Raw genomic sequence first — 18561 nt, 5'->3', positions numbered from 1 at the left:
GCACAGAAGCACAAACTGTTGCTCTGCATGAGAACAACAGTGTGACTGGAATGGAAATCACTCGACTGGATCTAATGGATTAGTTATCCTTCACACAAAATGTGTATGTGGACACACATGTATTTTCATAGGCTTGTATCTTGGCAAATGTTTGATTTCACTTACATTGTATGATTGTTTAGGTTCTGCTTATCCTGTGTCTCATTTATTTTAAATTCCAGACATGTTTGCCTTTGCATATAAGCTCCTCATATGTGGCTGGGTCACATATAAAATTTTGTTGAAGATTGAGACTGAAACAAAAAGCAACAAAGTTCAGTAAATAGTCAGCATGAACTAATGTTGTGCAATGAGAACCCCAGAAAAACAGACGATAATAGCTCTCTGGTTACAATTGTCTTCCTCAACTTCCAGAAAACACTTGGTTGGGGGGCAGAGTGCATGTTAAATGCGTGCTACACCATCATTATTCTTTATGCCACTTTTGATTTTTGGGTCAAGACAAATGCTGAACATCTTGATGAGATCAGTCTCATTGACTGGGTGCACATTTGTCAAATATGGATTTCAAGAGCTGGGGAACAGTCCATTGCCACTCGAAGCTCTGGACATGCTTTTGCCTACCATACAGTGACACAGTAATGGAACATTGTACGTCATAGTGGATGGGATTTTGAATTTATTGGCTGAACTGTGAAAATTGTAGGAAAAAAAAATAATTTTGAAGATGCACCATTTGTCAATAAGGGTTGAGGGGATTGGTTATTCAAGTGAAACAATCATTACTGAGTAACTGCTATGGAATATGCTGTACTGAGGCAAGCAGGGTTCTGTTTGGGTGGGCCCCAATCTCCCTACCTGGGACCAAATAGGCTTGTGATTATCTCACTGTATAAATTTCCAGAGGGATATTGGTTGACCCTACCACTCCATCACCAAGTGAGATCAGCAAACATCGTTTAACAGTAAAAATGTGATAGTAACACAGTATCAGGAGAATTATTAAAGAATGTTGCACTACTTACAGAACAAAATGCAGATTAGCATTGCTTAATTCCAGAGAATTTTCTGTTGCAGAGGGAAGGCATAATTTCTTTAACTTAAGCAAAGGTTGGACACAGATTTGAACTGTTGCCTCCTGACTCGCATTCATGTGTGTACCTTCTTCTGCTTCTACACAATGAGCACTGATCCAAAATAATTGCTGAAGACATGGTCCTGGATGGTTATTGAATCATTCAAGAGACATACTTGAGGTATAGGGACTTCTTAAATTAAGTTACACATCATCTCATGCTAAGACCATTACGCAACAGGCACGGCACACTGTTGGAAGAGTGTGCATGTTCCCAATTTCCTGCAGAGACAATTCTGCTGCAGTATGGACAACAGGTTCATCACATCGTGGGAGTGAAATGGCACTCCAAAGTTGAAGTACAAGGAACAGTATGGCTCTTGTTGACAAAACATCTAAATTGCACACAAGTTTGCCATGAAATTCTGGCAGTGTATGGCCCAAATGAGGTGCAATGCAATGTAGCATCCAGTCGTAGTGAAACAATGCCAACAATTTGATGAAGACCATTCAGTTTTTCCAGCAAGCTGGTTGGATATCTGGCAGGAAAGAGATTTTCCATCACAGAGGAAATTCACACCGGTCCTCAAATTGTTCCATGACTGAGGGGCAGATTTATATTGTCAAGAAACTGAACAGTTGGTGGGATGTTACAATTGTTGTTTACAGATCTTGGTGACTGTAGTGAAAAGAAATATCTGCATCACTTTGAATTGTATTGCAGCATACAGTAAAAGTTACTCAGTGTGTCATAGTAACGGGTAACTTAATTTTTGAAGTCTCATAGTTTCCTGCTGCTTCCACACCTTTCTTTGACAATCATCAGATGTCAGGTTACTCCTGGATGCATCGGTTAATGGAATCCTACCCCACTGATTGAGCACCCATTCTGTGTTTTCCGGTACCCATCTCCACAGACCAGTGCTTTGGGGGAGGGATGTTAGCGTCATATGTAGTGGAGGCCACATTGATAATGTGGAGTCTTGGATTCTGTCTTGACCATAGTTGCCTGATATCCCAGTTTAAGTGGGATCATCCCAAATATCTGGTTGTAAACCCAACTCCCAACTGTACTTTGTTGGGATAGACAACAATCCTGGTTACATAAAAATTGACAACATTTTATATAATGTTGTGGTCTTCACATCAATTTGTTCATTACTGATGTCAATGAGGGGCAGTCTTGTAAGAGTTACTGACCTTAAACTTCTGCTTTTATTAAGAGCGCTAAGTTGCCATACTTGACTCAATAGCCATTGTTTTCGAGTAGTGCATCAGAGGTCAATCGTGACAGTGCTTTGTAATTCTCCGGTGGAAAAATTGAATAGGGTTGTGCAGTTTCCTTCCCCTGTGGCAGCCTTAGTCGTCTTGATGCCAATAAATGATGATCGTATCAAAAGAGAAGTTGTGACTAAGGAAGCTGGGATAATTTTTACTTCCCCCTTGTTTTGCCATATGCCTCCTTAAAATTCATTTTTTCACTTTCAACTAATTACTATTAACATATGTGAATATAATCTGTATTTTCATAAAAGAGAAAGGTTGGCCCTTAGTTTTAAAGAATTTAACAGCAGGTCGAATTTTGTGTGTGTAATTGATTTTCTAATTTATATTGAGTATTCCTAGTTAGTACCTTTTATTATAGGGCAAAATCAGTCATTTTTATGTAACTTGAATCATATAATTCTATTGTTGATTTATAAACAAATGTAAATCTTGTAATAATTGCAAACATTTGGAATATGAAATGCTAGTATTCGTAAAGTATCTATTTGGCTCTAGTTGGAAACATGTTAGCAAAGCCAGCCCTTAATTAATTCTAAGGTAATTAACAGATATGACAAAAGTATTGCTTGCTTAACTATATATGTGAATTTCATGATTAAAAGAAATAATTCGGCCTAACTCTCGTAGTAGAAGAAACTGTTAAAAAGACGGAATTTTTAAATGCATTGAGTTAACCGAGTAAATTAAATTTTTATCGCAATTTCTGTAAATTTAACTTTGCTCAATGTGTAGTTTCAGTACCTATTATCATGGTGATATATAAGGGTCGTGAGACAGTCAGTCCATGGCCAAGTTTCAGACGAGGAAGCTGTGTTGGTTAGAACAACCACGATGCATCACCTTAACAGTGATGTAAGTGGTACATGAACAGGCCATGTGTTAAAGCAATGACAGTGTCTGTTCCATACGTACCTGATTATTCCGAAAGAAATGTGAATTATTTGGTTATGTTTTTATCGCTTGTAGACGTTCAACAGTAAGCATTATGTGGATGTTTGCCTGGAAACTAGTAATGAGGCTTATGGGAAGTTGTGCACTGCCCATATATAACCGTGTATTATTGGGAGGTTGTGAAAAGTGAAAGTAAAAGACTGTGAAATGCAACTGTGCATCTGTCGGCTACATCATTTACAGTGGACAGTACTGCACGTCCACCCCCTATGTTTTCAGCCAGTATGTCGACACCGAGGACAACAAAGTAGGCAAACCACAACAAAATGGCAGTTTACCTGCAGCACAGTATAAACTATGTTGTAAAATGATTTGACTTTGAAGAAAGTGTCTACAGGACTTTCAAACCATTTTCCCTGATAGTGAAACAGAGCTGATTTTCAGAATTTGTAGAAGTGATTTCTTGTAGATGGGGATTTGATGTTTGAAAAATGTGTGCAGTTAAAGAACTTTCTCATGGAAGAAGAGAAGAACTTTTTAAGCTGAAATCTGATTAGTGGAAGGAATTTTTTTCATTGTTATGGAAACTGTCAACTTCTTCAAACTTTTCCATTTTGCTTCAGATGAGTTTTCAGCCTGATGATGATCACTTGGTGAGCTGAGAGGAACCTTTTCCCAGCAGCAACATTACAGGCTGAAATAATAATGAAGATGGTTTAGTGATTTAAATGTCTCCAGTTTTGTTGCTTTCTTGACGAGGAAGAAGAGAAGATTCTATGAAGGAGATTGAAAAGTGAGCAAAAATCTCAATAAGGTAAAAAACAGTGATTTGTTATATTGAATTTTGAATTGTAGCCTGTGTGTGTTTAGTCTTGGTTTTTTAAAAATATCCTGATTTAGTTCAGAAAAAACTTGGCAACTGGTCTGTACTAATACAGCTGCCTTCTAAATGGGCAGTGCACAGCTCTATTGCATTTTCTTGTGGGTGCCTATGAGCCAAAACTCTTATGCTGTAATCAGGTTGTTGACTCCAGGCTACCACTGGAAGATGGTTTGTCTCACAGTAGTGGTTCTCTGTTTGAATGAAGTCACTGTGGTGTATGACAAATTGACAGGCAACTTACCATGCTGCCAACCTTCCTGCCATATACTGACAATGTGGATAAGCCTCAAATAATCCTACAAAGCATGTTTACAGGCAACGCACTGCACACAGTTGAAGATTTTAATAAATCTGTCTCACAGAGACCTCTGTTCAATAGAAGATTATGATAAATATTCTGGTTCACAAAGTATCTGATTCCATTCATTTTTCAGCTATGTTTTTCCAATAATTGCAAATCTGCTATTCAAAAATGGAAGCATTTAGAATTGATATTTTGTTTGTGATTTCTTTCTTTTTCTTTGATGTTTGAGAATATTAATTATATTATAAATTTCATTTTTTTCAACTGTAAAATGGCATGTGTTTGACATTTTGGAATTATTTGGTTATGAAAATGCCTCATAGCACTTCTCTATCAAATAGAAACTGTTATAATTTTTCATAAACACCAGAACAGTTCCTGAAGTTAATATTGTAAAAATGTGCCTTTGATGCTTTGCACCAGTGTGTTGAGTTGTGCTATCTTTGTTAACTTTCTCAATAGTTTTAGTGAGGTTACTGAATGAGAATAGTTTTGTTGGACCTGATGTCACATGGAACCAAGTGCAGTTTTATCTGTTGGACTGAGTAATGTGAACTCAGTGTATATTATGAACTGTAATTTGTTTTTATAATTGCGCAACTCTGAAGTCAGTGTCCATTTAAAAGTGACTCTTTTTAGCCAGTTTCCAAAGCTTTAAAAATGTGGTGTTAATTGTTGATTACATTTGGAGAATTGGGCTTAGCAAAAACAACAATGTTCTTTCATCTGCCAGTCAAGATATTAACTGAAACTATTCGACCTAGACCCCACAATGAATTGTACTGCTAAATATATTTGGATGGTGAGCTGAGCCACAAAATACTTCAAATCATGTCAATGATTGTTGATACTGTTTTCTAGGTTATGCAACAAATGTCATTGGAACTCTATCCTGCAGTGTCATATCCCAACGTTAAAGTTCTGACAAAGAAATGTTACAGCTTTAATTACATAATTTCTTGTTGTTAGGAGTGAGTAACAGGACTCTTAGAAGACACAGGAAATAATGCTTAGAGAGAAAAAATAAAGCTCTTGATATTAGCTGATGATATCAGAGGCAAGAAAGGACTTGGAAGGGATAAAAATCATACATTGTAGAAATTCCTACCTGGAATTTCCGTTGGTTGTTTTAAAAATGGTAAAATTCCACCAACCAACATGTTGCCCTCTGCCAGTGGTGTAATGTGATGCAGTATGGAGGGGCAGCTGCTCAGCACACCTCTCTCCTGGGATTTTTTGACTGTGGAACCACTACTAATCGGTCAAGCAGCTCCTCAGCTAGCCTCACAAGACTGAGTGCATTCTGTACCAGTCACCCCCCACCAAGGAAAAAATCACTGGCAGTACCAGCAATTGAACCCAGGTCCGCCAAATGGCAGTTAGTTGAATGGTACAGCTAAGGAGGCAGACAATGGAATAGATAGTGTGTTAAAGAGCAGTTCTAAGATGAACATAAGACAAGGATAATGGAATGTAGTCAAGTTGAATCAGGAGATGTGGAGGGAATTATGAGGGATGATCAAAAAGTTTCCATTTGAAAGCTGTACGAGGAGGGGTCGAAAAGCTTCTGCCCTAACAAATAAAGAATGACAGAAATTTCATAATATCAACTCATTTGTCTATATAATACTTGTGTACACTAATACACTTGAAGGCATGCTCAGATAACCTCTGCAAACCATTCAAATAAAAGGTCTTTGATTTCAAGTCCAACAAAGCATCAGTCACTGCATCATCATCCTTTGAGGTATTTTTTTTAGGTTTGGGAAAAGGAAAAAGTCTGACACAGTCAGATCTGGAGAATATGGCAGGTGACGTAAGAATTTGAACCCGCAGTCATGCAGAGTTTCCAATATTGCGAGGTCTTTGTGCACCGGTGCATTGTCCTGATGCTAAAGAGTTCAGTGAGCCACTTTTCCACACCACATTTTCCTTATCTCTTCTCTCAAATGGCACAGGAGGATGCAACAGTATAAAGCATTGATAGTTGCAACCATTAGGGTGAAGGATGTTTTCATTGCTGTGAGTCTTGTTCTGTCTCAGGATCAAAGAGGTGAACCCACATTTTGTCTATTGTGACATACCTTGCAAGAAAGCCATCTTCATTCACTTCAAATTGGCAGATGATTTCTTCACAAAACTGCACGTGTTCCTGTATCTCATCTGCACTTGAGTCTTTGTGGACCCACCAAGATGAAACTTTCAGCATTCCCAAAATATCCACAACAGTGTCATGAGCACACCCATGGGAGATTCCAAATGTGGTTTCAATGTGCTGCAGTGACCCTGCAAAACTTTATCGTGAATTGTAGTTATTGTTTCATCAGTGGCAGGCTTTCCATTCTTTGGTGCTTCTCTCGCACTCATTCTTCTGTGTTTGAAGTCAGACGCCCAGTTTTTCACTGTTGCACTAGACGGAACACTTGGACATCATTCCCTTCAAATGAAGGTATTCAACCACTACACAGTCCTTGATTCTCCCAATATTCACCACTTTGCTTACACCACAGTATACAATGCATCTTAGTGGCTACACTAATGAAGCTGGAGCTGCGACATTTGACTTGCATACCCATAAAAGTAGGTGGTTGCATTTGTGTGAGACATTACAGTAACTATCTGGGGCTAGAAACTGTTGAGTCACCCCTCATATGCCAATTGGGCAAAATTATGAAGAGAACTGAGGCAATCATCCTACCAGTGCACTAGGTTGAAGATGCCCATTTGATAGAACACTGTGTCCTGCTTTGTCAAGAAGTCCGTCACTGCTTGCTGCACACCCTCTTGCAACAGGAGTCATTGATCCTTCAAGACCTTTCTAAGGGACCAAAGGCATGATAACCACACAGGTAGAGAGATCAGGACTGTAGGGTGGCTACTCGAGTGTCTCCCACTTTAGCTGGTGTCTGCAATATGGGGATGTGTTTTATCCAACTTGATGCACCATTGCACAGTGGTGGTTTTCAACAGATGTGCTGCTTCATACACATTGTTCAATCTATGATGGATGCCTACCAGTGTTTGGCCTCCAGCAGCTGAGAAAAGAACAACAGTATGTGATCCTGTTTGGACATATTTGATAATAACACTGCCGTAGTTACAATTTGTACACGCACTTCAGAAAAGCACAAATGCCACACATTGCTTACATGTCAGTGCTGCTGTAATCACACTGGAGTCATGCTACGTTGCTTTTACTCTGTGGCAACAACCTTGAATGGGAACTTTTTGATTGTCCATTACACGAGGTTTGTCCGGAAAATACGTATAAAAGTTGAATAATGTCTTTATGTTACAGGTTGCAGTCACCACCGGGTGGGACTACTGCTGTAATCAATCCCATCAACGCTCAGTTTGAGTCAGAGCACTCTGCGTGAAGGTGGGAGTGTGCGGCAGCTTGTTGACAGTTACCCTTTTTCACCTGCCATCGGCATGGAGCTCTCTCTGATTGAGGAATAGCGTGTCAACATCAAGTTTCTTGCAAAGGTAGGCAAGAATAGCCATGAGATTTTTGAGGGTTTGAAACAGATTTACGCAGACAATTCTCTGATGAAACCAACCGTGAACAAGCGGTTAAAAAGATTCTGGGACGGCCAAGAAGAAGTGAACGATGACTCTCGCCCAGAATGCCCATCAACATCGAGTTCCGATGCAAATGTTGAACGAATTCGGGCTTGTGTTCTGAAAGACCATAGATTGACAGTCAGAATGATTGCTGACGAGCTGTCAATCCCCAAAACAATTGTTTACGAAATCCTGATACCAAAACTTGAAATGAAGAAATTGTGTGCGAAAATCGTACCGAAGCTCTTGACGCCAGAACAGAAAGCAAAGAGGGTTGTGAGGATTGGTTGGAAGCAGAGGAACGAGGGGACTGAGTCATCACTGGAGATGAGTCCTGTTTTTACAGATTCGATGTGGAGCTCAAATCTCAAAGCAAGGAATGGAAACTAGCAGGAGAACCAAGAACAAAAAAGTCGTGAAAATCAAGGTCCGATGTGAAGACAGTGTTGATTGTTTTCTTTGATTCTAGGAGCATTGTCCCTCCCAGCCAGAGAGTGAAGTTCTGACATGTCTCAGAGCTCATGTGGCCCGAGTTCGAACGGAGTTGGCAAAAGGGGGCAGGTGGATCCTTCATCACGACAATGCGCCCCTGCTCACATGTTGCTCATTGTGCCCAAGAGTTTGGCCCAAAGCTGAATAACCGTGACAGACCACCAGCCTTTTTCACCTGATTTAGCCCCGTGTGACTTCTTCATGTTCCTGAAATGCAAAATGGTGCTTCGGGGGCGGCACTTGGGAGATGTGGAAGCCATCAAGGCGGAAACGACACGGCAACTGAAGACTTTCAGCAATGTTATCAACAGTGGAAATGGCATTGGCAGAAGTGTATAACATCTCGGGGCGAGTATTTTGAAGGAGACCATATTGTAATACCTGAATAATTGTAAAATAAATTTATTATTCAACTTTTATACATATTTTCTGGGCAAACTTCGTAGATTAGGAAATGAGACACTGAAGATAATAGAAGTGTTTTGTTATTTGGCTAACAAAATTATTGATGATGGCTGACACAGAGAGGATATAAAATGCAGGCTGGACTGTCTGATGGAAAGAATATCTGAAAAAGAGGAATATGTTAAGAGAGGATGTAAATTTAAATGTTAAGGGGTCTTTTCTGGAGGTGTAGCCTTGCTCCAAAACAAAATGTGAACAACAAGCAGTTCAAGCTAGAAAAGGATAGTATCTCTTGAAATGTGTTTCTAGAAAGAAATTTTGATGATTTTGTGTATAAAATGTAAAGGTAAACTCTGTCCATTGGTACTGGCCGACCACCGTGTCATCCTCTGCCAATGACGTCCGGCACACCACTATCCTGCATGGTCAGTTTTCTTGACCCCAAGCCCTGCTTGCTCGAGTAGCTTCTCAGCTTGCATCACAAGGGTGAATGGACACCGTTCCAATCCTCTCACCCAGGAAAAATCCCTGGCAGTACCGGGGATCTAAACCTGTGTCCTCCCCATGATAGGCAGCAGCAGTGAACACTAAGTTACAGAGGTGGTCAATAAGTGGATGGATGACTGGGACTGGTACTAGATACCCTCTGCAATGCACCTAGAGGTGGCTTATGGAATAATTATGCAGTTGCAGATCAAATTACTAAGGAGATGGTACTGAATGAAATTGAGGAGAAAATAAATTTTCAGCTCGACTTGACTAAAAGAAGGAACTGGTTGATAAGACATACCCTGATGCATCAACGAATCATCAGTTTGGTGTTGAGGGGGAGCAAGGGGTGATACAGTAAGCATCAAACCAGTATTTGGACTGAAGACCACAACAAAAACAGTTGGCTATATGTAGGAATTTTCTGTGGTCAGGAAAGCAATGAGAAAGGATTTTCTGATAAAGAAAACTGCAAACACTATACATTAATGTGATGTAAAATGTTTCTTGAGCTGTTTATGAAGCCAGAGAAATCCTATATTAGTTCTTTTGGCATGAAAAACCTGTAGAGGATGATTAAACTACCCCTACCTATGAGTTTTATGCAACTTACAATGCCTACAAATGTCATGGGCAAGATTTTCATTTCTCTCATTCACTGCATGCAAATTACTAGTCCTACATAAAAAATGAACAGGATCTTTTTGTGGGAAATTTAATGTAGTCATTTCTTTTTTTTTTTTTGGGGGGGGGGGGGAGAGGAGAAACATTTTTGCTAGAGGCCATAGTGTTTGAATTATTCAACAAAAAGTACAAAAATGGCATTCAAATGCATTTTTCTTGAATGACACAGAAACTGTGGTCTCCAACAAAAACTTATTCCAGTACAATATTTAATGTAGTTAATTTTCATACAAAAAGATCCTGTTCATTGTTTTTGTAGGACTAACAGTGTGCATGTAGGGAGGAGAGAAGACTAAAATCATGGGTGTGGTTCTTGAAATGTTGCAGGTTCCATAAAACTTTATGGCATGGGCAACTGAATAACCCTGTGTATGATCCAGAAGTTTCAACAACATTCTTAACACACCTCATGGTCAAACTTGGCTACTAATAGAAAATAGGTGGTTCATATTGGCTTTGTGTATTCCCATTATGTGACTGCAGTAAAGAAGAGGATGTGGGATGTTCTCTGTCAACTTTTATACCCACATTGGTATGCCAAAAGACATTAAAATATACAAGGCATGCCAGAAAAGTAAGTACCATTGTGGGAAAAGGACTCAAGAAAACATTTCTTCAGACCAAAATTTGCTTTTTGAAGAAATACTCTTTTTCTACATAACAGCCACCATTGTTCAGACATTTGTCATAGCAGTAAGCAAACTTTTCTATGCCCTCTTCATAGAAAGATGCCACCAGTGAAGACCTCCAATACTGATCACACTTTCTTACATCATCATTGGTGTTGAAGCACCTTCATCCTGCTTGATGATGAAGTAAAAGTGGTAGTCGGAAGATGTGAGATCAGCACTGATTGGCAGGTGGTCGAACTGTTCCCAACTGAATTTTTAATAAGGTTTTCAGTGCCACCAGCAGAAATGAAACGTGATGTCATGAAGCAACATAATGATTCGATTGAGAATTTCACACCTTTTGTTTTGAATAGTGTGATGGAGTTCTCTCTGTGTTTTGCAGTATCATACCGCTTTCATGATTTCAGTTCGGAGAAGGAACTCAACATGCAGAATGCCTTGTAGGTCCTAGAATCCATTTCACCTGATTTTTTTGCACTGACAACTTCATTCTGATTTTTTTTTTTTTTTTTTTTTTTTGGGGGGGGGGGGGGAGGAGGAGGAGGATTGTCATACTGTGAGTTCCTTCACTCCATAGATTGTTGTTTTTATTTTGGAGTGTCATGAAAAAAACCCAAGTTTCATCACCAGTCATGATACTATTTAAGAATTCATCTTCCTCATCACTGTATTCAGTGCTGAAATGTCAAAACCCTGCCAAGGCACATAATTTTGTAGGCATTTTTGGAACACAATTCACAAAAACTTAAGCAATTTATCACTGAGTCATAAATACATTCTTATTGTGAACCATCTGTTTTCATGAATGTTCTAATTCATTTTCTCACACATACCATCAGTGACAACAGAAGGCTGTCCAATACATGCTTCACCATGAAAGTTGAACAAACAGTCTCATCCACTTTCTCACCATAAATATCTACAAGTTGATGAATTTCAGCTGGCTTAATGTTCTGTGTGTTGAAACACAACATAACATAGCACACTTCACAGTCACTGGGCTCAGAGGTTGTCTTAAACATTTTGAATGATCACTAACAAATAGAAATACAACAAAATCCCACTCCAGAGTTGACTGTGGAAAGGCAATGAACCAGAGAAATGTGTGAACCTACAACACAAGTGCTGCAGTGGCAGTAGAATGATTTGGTACTTACTTTCAGGATGCTCCTCATACTTTGAACTTCAATGGAAGTGCCCGTCACCTGTTAATGTAAATTTTTGCTTATGATGGAAACTATGTTTAAACAGTGTGTGTGGGTAGCAAGGGGTATTATTTAACAGTTGAACTATCTTTGGTTTGTTTATCTCTCTCTAGTCACGACAGGTAATGCGATTCAAGGACAGAGGTACTTTCTGACTTACCTTAGTCAAGCTCCAACTCTTCTGTCCTGTAGAGCTACTTGCTTTTTATCCTGAGGTTGTTACTCTCTGGCCTGCTTGGGCATGAAGCTACTCCTAAAAAATTGTATACATTGTGTAAAAAAAAAAAGAAAACTACATTTACAAAGAATTTGTGGAGTCAAAGGTGTGCACCATGTTCCTGATATGGATCTGTTAAACTTTTGACGTTAGTAATGCTCAAGAGATGGTGTGATTATTGGTATACGGGCATTTCTGAAAATATCGCCTGTCTACATTATGGCACAACTGGAATATGCTTGCTCAAAACAACCAAGTGTGAATAATGGCAGTACATTCAGCTGAACTGGTAACCCGTTCTTCTGCAGTGCTTCATACACCAACATTGTCTCCCCCTATAATGAAAGAAATTTAGAGGCAGTCACATAAAAAAGCTTCTTTTTCTCTCCTAAACACTCGAAAATTGTGTGTATGTAGTTTTTTTTTTTTGTTTTAATACACCCTGTATATGAAAAGAGCTGTTACCATTACCTACACTGCTTAAATGGTGTTAATTTGCACACAGATTTCTGGTTGTTCTACTGGAAAGCTTACCAAGACATTTACAGTATAAAGCCGATACTCACTTGTAACTTAAAAATGTACACAGCTCAAAGGTAGTAAAACTGCAACTCTGTAGAAATACAATGTCTTTAATGCAGTACAACATTTTTAACCATGCAATTATAATATTCATGTAACTGATATTATTTAATGATGAGGCTTCTGGGATAATAAGCTATGAAGTAATTACTCCATGCTGTACAGAAAAACAAAGCAGTCTGAACAGCCTCACTGTTAATATTTCTCGTATACGGAATAGGTAATGGGAAGAAAGGAACCAACAAAGTTAAGAAGAACATTAGAATTTTTTAAATTCATCTATCTTTTACAGAAAAGAATAGTAAATTTCAACCATAAATGTTTCATAGGCACGTTACAACATTAACAAACACTGCATTATAATTTGTGACCATACATGATATATATTTTCACTGAAAATGTCTTTAGTAACAATGCACTACACTTGTTACAAGAAACATTGTGTCCTGTCTTATTAAGTGGTCTTTGTTTTACTTCTTTAATTATTTGGCACTTCAGTTCCATGGAACACTATTTAATGTGCAGCTATATACTTGATTATTTTTATTACTTAAAGGTTCATTTTATCATCAACTTACAGAAACAGTGATGTATGCCAATGGTCACTTGGTGGTTGTCTATTATCTACCTGCAGTCTGTCACTGCTACATAGTGTTGAAACCATAGGCTAGGTGGAAGACTCACTGGACGAAAAATTGTTAGAACTACCTACCTACATACATGGGTGAAAAGCAGTTCTGCTGGTCTCAAAAAACTTTATTGTGCGCTTCTGTTCCAAATGACAACTTAAATGAAACTCCATATCTACAATAATTTCACCAGTAAGGTGGGGCTACAAATAGGTTGTAATATTCTGACCTGAGTAGCTCTTCAGCAAGTAGAGCTACATGATATGTGCTACTGTTTTTATATGAACACTAACACTAGTCATGTTTACAATAGAAACAATAATTAGGTCCAATACATTTAAAATTGTATGCCTACAGCAAGCAACACTACAACCAGAATGTACTGCTTGCTGAAAATGAAAATTCATCAAAATATTTGTACACACTGAAATACCTTACATTCATTCTCTCTTGCTGCAATAATGCTAAAACTCATAGCCAAAGGCAATTTTACATTGTTGAGGGGAACTAGAATAGCTAATAAATATAACTAAATAATATCTGTATTCATTTGAGTTTGTTTCACTAAGATCCAGATTATGTTGTCACAGTGGATACAGCAACTTGTTCTCACGTTAACCAATTACAGTTTTCAATTTTGGCCAATCGATACAAGACAGACTTATAACTCCTTCATGTTCATTGTTATTGGCAATAAATTTATTAGCTCTTATCATCTTTGATGACAAAACAAAACTCAGAGTTTGTAACCTTCGTTAGTAAACAAGTCAATGCATTCTGTGCCAGCACTTAAACATTAAAACAAAACCTCTTTCAAATTTTGTTTACATTCATTGCTATTCATTTTGTTCTAAGGCTTGTGTGTAGTGCATCTGTAGGCCTTCTCAGTTTCAACATTAAAACTGTAACATTTAAGTATTCAGAGCATTTGCCTCAATTTGATCCCATAGATTGCCACTTTACTGATGTGGCACTTAATAAATTAAAAAGAGCATCTCTCTTGAAATACTTACAAACTGAATACTGTCGAACAACACGTATGTACATTTCGACACCAGTTATACAACTGAAAATATTGACAGATGCTCCTAAAATTTCTTTTGCAACCTGAATACTAAAACATGTTCTAGAAACTACCTTAAAATGTTAAAATTCTACAAGAGGCTCTACACTAGAAGACATTCTATTTCATTTTTATATTAGGGCAGAAGCAAGATAAGGTACTTTCAGGGAACGACCACAAAATACAAGTAATTACCAATATCTTGCAGGTTCCAGTACTGACCATGGTCTTATCATCCAGTTAGAAACACTTCCACTACAATGGTTGTGCCAAGTATGCTCCTAAACCCTGTTGTTCTCATTTACTTTTATGTGGTTTATATTGTTCATTAATAAACAATGGAATCCTAGCAGACACTGTAGAAATAAACTTGTTTGGACCAAGTACAGTATAACAGATGTTAACTCTTTATTAGTATTTCTGTCACAACAATAGAAGGTAAGTGAGGTTGCTCCACACCAAAATTAGAAAAATGTTTACTGCCAACACAAGTTGTTCTACTCCAAAATCAAACTAAATTGTCAGGTCTTCTGTGTGGTTCCTGCCAAGCAGAGTTCCTTTATGTTGGGAGCATACATTTTACTGAATTTTATGAAGCAGTGCTTAAGAGACAAGTTTTCTAGAACTTGTGATTTATTGGAAAGCAAAGAGAAAACTAAAAGTCAATGAAATGAGAATTAGAATGTGTGAGAATCACTCCAATCAGGCCAGTGGCTATATAATCTAGGTGGTGCATGGAACTGGGTTCTCAAGGCTGAGAAGAGACAGCAAAATTAAGTGAAATGTTTATGTTCCTTTGAAAGATCTAGTGGCACAAAGTAAGGATTACGTATGCCAATCAAGGACTATTTAAGACCATGACAGTTGGTCCTCTTGACTAGGGGCACAAGAGAACAAGCCACACACACCAGAAGAAAGGGAAAAAAATATTGTGAACTGCCATGCCAGATAGACAAATGTGTAAATTCGTTATCAGAACACGTAACAGGTATTGCTAACAGGAGTGTCTACATCCATCTCAAACCTTAGAGGAATTCTTGCCTCAGTGAGTAAAAAGTTCAAATGATTGCATTTGGAATTAATTATCTTTAAAGACATATTTTGCTCACTAACTGGGAGTTTTCGTTAGGTCAATACATGCCTAAGATGTCATTTTTCATGAGCAACACTGTGTTGATCATTAACTGCGTGAACAAAGACCAGCTCTCAAGCTTACTAAACATCAATGACCCACTGCCTACTGCAATAATGAAGGTTTCTTTATGGACCACATTTTCATCACTTGGGAGAAGCAATCACTACTTTATAGTGGGCTGTAATGATTTCAAGTGTAATATCTCACTTCACCTCGTACAATTTATAACTTTGGCATTCTGCTGTTATTAGTGCATTGCTTAACAAATCAAAAAAGTAAACAACAGTTAGCCAAGATATGGGACCTGTTTTCCTTTCCGTTTTTTTATAATACCTGCCACTCTGCTTGTGTCATGTTAATAGAAACTGACAATCATAGCACCCGCAATGGTTCAATTTTCACTTTCACAAAAAGAAAACCAGACTGTCTGTGGGTTCAGTGATCAGCAGGAGGCAAAACCTTGTTAGTGGTCTGGCTGCGAGACTCGAAAGCATTCTAACCCCCGTGCTTACATCACCGGGTTTTGAGAGAACTGTCGGGAGGCGGCAGTGTTCTGCTTGGCAGGCCCTGAAACACACAAAGTGTGGCAAAAATTATTATTGGGACAGTAATGCATTAAGTCACTAGAAACTGCTGTCAGGAAGAACCACTGTACTGAATGACAACCAAAAGCATTTCTATAAGTATTGCATATGAGTGCAGCTTATGGACACGAGTTCAGAATCCCTTTCTTATGTGCAGGAATTTACACTAGATTATAGAGCAACAGCTGTAGGGACCTGGATTAAGTTTGTTCATTGTGGATGTTTATTCAGCGTAAATACAGAAAATTGCAACACTCTCATTTCATTCTTTTCAACAGAACAACCAAAGGAAATAGAAAATCTAGCTGAAGAAATTAATAAATTACACCACAAAATTCAATTCACTTCACTGTAGAAATGAAACACCAGATGACATTAACAAAGCCTTATATAGAAATGCTACAATTACCAGTGTTACCATACATAACCCTTCTTGTTATCCAGATCAATATAAAAAAGCGTTCTTCAGAAGAATGTTTAATCACATGCTTAAAGACCCAATGGATACAAGTGAAAGATAAAAAGAAACAAAAATTGTAAAATCAGCTGCCTCCAGTATGAATACAATCCTGCTGTAATACATAAATTAAACCAACCAATTTCTGGATAACCATCCCCAAACAGGAAGACCATTTTTGTAATAAGCTGACCTTCCTTATGGAAGATTTCATACCAAATTGCCAACCTCTTCAAGTTGTATTGTAAACGTGTTGCGCTTGGGGCACACGATACTCATTAAAGCCTGTATTATGGTAAGTTAACGGGCTTCACCTTACGAGGAAGGATATTTGTATAGATATTGACCGCGTGTACCTGAATGGAGGCAAATCAGACTTACACCCACTCTGTAATAACAATGATACGTCAAGCAAGTTCGAAATGCAACTACACGTCAGAACGGACAAAAAGCAACACAGAAGATGCTACCAATTTGTTAATAATACGGTCGCCAGCCTAATTAGGCATTAACTGAGTTTCTTTCCTGTACAAGTTGATGTACATTCATGCAAAACAACACGTAGTAACACTGCATAATATAGTGAATTTTAGAACCAGAAAAATCTATTGAACTGATAATTTCACTTTCTGTACTTATATGGATAATCCATATATACATAACACTACACTATAATGTTTACTACAAAATTTTGTACTGTCTATTGATCTGATTAAAATCGGGCATAGGTTACCCTAGAAATAGCAATTTCGAGCCACAAACAAAATGTCAATTTTAATAAAGATAAAACACTGATAAATTTTTGGCTTTTATATTGACTTTAATTTTTGCTGGTCACATCAATTTAGAACACTTCAGAATTCAAATGAATAAAAAAAAAGAAAAGGGGTGGGGGGGCCTTGAAACTGTTATGATCACTGTATTAAAAAAAAATAATTACTGACACCATTATGCGCTCAAGATTTCCAATATATGAGTTACTACTCTTTTTATCTTATTCCCTACTCATTTAAATACCTTTAATATTGATTTAGTAATGAAGTTTAATTATTTCGAGACAGATATAAAGTTATCTTCCAACTTTGTCAGACCTTCGTTATTCATTTACTGGTTCATTAACAAAACAATTCTTTAAACACCATTCTAATGTAGTTAGGTCTGCAGGTAATTATTATTAACACAAACTTTAATTTTTCATCTCGGGACACTCGGATTGCACAACATTTGGAAAGGACCCTCTCTAGGTTAGTTGTGAGGATAATTAAATGATAGGAAAGTTGTGGTAAAATTTAAGTTGTTATGGAACAAAAGTAACACTGGTCCATACCAATACAGTACTAACAGTTTCAACCTGTTTGTATCGATGCAGCGGTTGGCAGGTGGCGAGGCACAGAGCACACATACAACCACAGCTATGGCTCTTGATGTATCGGCACTTTATTTCTTCATAGCGTCGCAGTACTTTTCCATTTAGTGCCTATGGAATTTTCCATGTTGTATAGGCGTTGGAACGGCATATCCGAGGCTCAAGGAAACTACGTCTTCCAGGAGAGCCTCCTCGCTCCAGAACGTGTTGCTCAGACCAATGCCAAACTCCAACTACTACTGCTGAGCCCGTTATGCAGTACAGTGCCTGCGCTCGCCTGCCATCCACCTTTTACCGCTCCCTTACAGACAGGGTATTCACCCGACGTTTTGCATTCTACATATCCTAATACATTGCCTACGTATGGACCAGATGCACAATTACAATTTTAACATCTTACAACAGTCTCAACGTTTGTTACACTTCAATTCTATTACAATATTGCTTGAAATTTGACATATACATTAATATTCACATTGAAAATTGTTTACAGTTTTCTTAACACAATGGCATGAAACAAGAAAACAAATGAAATCAGAACATAAACTTGAGTAATTGAACGAAAAATCTGATGGAAAAAAGTATTATTTATATGTACAATAGTACAACGTCGTTGC

This window comes from Schistocerca serialis, chromosome 3, assembly GCF_023864345.2.
Source record: "Schistocerca serialis cubense isolate TAMUIC-IGC-003099 chromosome 3, iqSchSeri2.2, whole genome shotgun sequence".
In the NCBI taxonomy this organism is placed as follows: Eukaryota; Metazoa; Arthropoda; class Insecta; order Orthoptera; family Acrididae; genus Schistocerca; species Schistocerca serialis.
Note: the sequence above shows the minus strand (reverse complement) of the source record.